This window comes from Arachis hypogaea, chromosome 20 (assembly GCF_003086295.3).
Source record: "Arachis hypogaea cultivar Tifrunner chromosome 20, arahy.Tifrunner.gnm2.J5K5, whole genome shotgun sequence".
Taxonomy (NCBI): domain Eukaryota; kingdom Viridiplantae; phylum Streptophyta; class Magnoliopsida; order Fabales; family Fabaceae; genus Arachis; species Arachis hypogaea.
Genome location: NC_092055.1, coordinates 107,931,757 through 107,933,998, shown reverse-complemented (window position 1 = coordinate 107,933,998; position 2,242 = coordinate 107,931,757). Strand labels below are relative to the sequence as shown.

Sequence of the window (2,242 nt, the reverse complement as noted above, 5' to 3'; positions counted from 1 at the left end):
CTTCTGTTTGGATTCTCCTTTCTTTTCTCTTCTACTCTTCTTTTCTTCTTCTACTAACAACAAGGGAACCTCTATACTGTGGTAAAAAGGATCCCTATTATTATTTTTCTGTTCTCTTCTTTGTCATATGAGCAGGAGCAAGGACAAGAACATTCTTGTTGAAGCTGATCCAGAACCTGAAAGGACTCTGAAGAGGAAACTAAGAGAAGCTAAAATACAACAATCCAGAGACAACCTTACAGAAATTTTCGAAAAAGAAGAGGAGATGGCAGCCGAAAATAATAATAATAATGCAAGGAGGATGCTTGGTGACTTTACTGCACCTAATTCCAATTTACATGGAAGAAGCATCTCAATCCCTGCCATTGGAGCAAACAATTTTGAGCTTAAACCTCAACTAGTTTCTCTGATGCAACAGAATTGCAAGTTTCATAGACTTCCATCTGAAGATCCCTTTCAGTTCTTAACTGAATTCTTGCAGATCTGTGATACTGTTAAAACTAATGGAGTAGATCCTGAAGTCTACAGGCTTATGCTTTTCCCGTTTACTGTAAGAGACAGAGCTAGAGCGTGGTTGGACTCTCAACCCAAAGATAGCCTGAACTCTTGGGATAAGCTGGTCACGGCTTTCTTAGCCAAGTTCTTTCCTCCTCAAAAGTTGAGTAAGCTTAGAGTGGATGTTCAAACCTTCAGACAGAAAGAAGGTGAATCCCTCTATGAAGCTTGGGAGAGATATAAGCAACTGACCAAAAAGTGTCCTTCTGACATGCTTTCAGAGTGGACCATCCTGGATATATTCTATGATGGTCTGTCTGAATTAGCTAAGATGTCATTGGATACTTCTGCAGGTGGATCCATTCACCTAAAAAAAACGCCTGCAGAAGCTCAAGAACTCATTGACATGGTTGCTAATAACCAGTTCATGTACACTTCTGAGAGGAATCCTGTGAGTAATGGGACGTCTCAGAAGAAGGGAGTTCTTGAAATTGATACTCTGAATGCCATATTGGCTCAGAACAAACTATTGACTCAGCAGGTCAATATGATTTCTTAGAGTCTGAATGGAATGCAAGCTGCATCCAACAGTAGTCAAGAGGCATCTTCAGAAGAAGAAGCTTATGATCTTGAGAACCCTGCAATAGCAGAGGTAAATTATATGGGTGAACCTTATGGAAACACCTATAACCCCTCATGGAGAAATCACCTAAATTTCTCATGGAAGGATCAACAAAAGCCTCAACAAGGCTTTAATAATGGTGGAAGAAACAGGTTTAACAATAGTAAACCTTTTTCATCATCCACTCAGCAACAGACCGAGAATTCTGAGTAGAATCCATCTAGCTTGGCAAATTTAGTCTCTGATCTATCTAAGGCCACTCTGAGTTTCATGAATGAAACAAGGTCCTCCATTAGAAATTTGGAGGCACAAGTGGGCCAGCTGAGTAAGAAGATCCTTGAAACACCTCCTAGTACTCTCCCAAGCAATACAGAAGAAAATCTAAAGAGAGAGTGCAAGGCCATTGATATAACCAATATGGCCGAACCTACAAGGGAGGAAAAGGACGTGAATCCCAGTGAGGAAGACCTCCTGGGACGTCCAGTGATCAACAAGGAGTTTCCCTTTGAAGAACCAAAGGAATCTGAGGCTCATCTAGAGACCATAGAGATTCCATTGAACCTCCTTATGCCCTTCATGAGCTCTGATGAGTATTCTTCTTCTGAAGAGAATGAGGATATTACTGAAGAGCAAGTTGCCAAGTACCTTGGTGAAATCATGAAGCTGAATGCCAAATTATTTGGTAATGAGACTTGGGAAGATGAACCTCCCTTGCTCATCAATGAACTGAGTGATCTGGATCAACTGAAATTACCTCAGAAGAAATAGGATCATAGAAAGTTCCTAATACCTTGTACCATAGGCACCATGACCTTTGAGAAGGCTCTATGTGACCTGGGGTCAGGAATAAACCTCATGCCACTCTCTGTAATGGAAAAACTGGGAATCTTTGAGGTGCAAGCTGCTAGAATCTCATTAGAGATGGCAGACAATTCCAGAAAATAGGCTTATGGACAAGTAGAGGACATGTTAGTAAAGGTTGAAGGCCTTTACATCCCTGCTGATTTCATAATCCTAGACACTGGGAAGGATGAGGATGAATCCATCATCCTTGGAAGACCCTTCCTAGCCACAGCAAGAGCTGTGATTGATGTAGACAGAGGAGAGTTGGTCCTTCAACTAAAT

The 2,242-nt window shown here is 41.2% G+C and overlaps 1 non-coding gene across 1 annotated transcript; it reads right to left on the bottom strand.

The window, feature by feature from the left end:
• Positions 1–664: 664 nt before the first annotated feature.
• Positions 665–772, bottom strand: LOC112787652 (small nucleolar RNA R71). Its single transcript, XR_003195053.1, has one exon. It is a non-coding gene; the product is annotated as a small nucleolar RNA R71 (small nucleolar RNA).
• Positions 773–2,242: the final 1,470 nt, after the last annotated feature.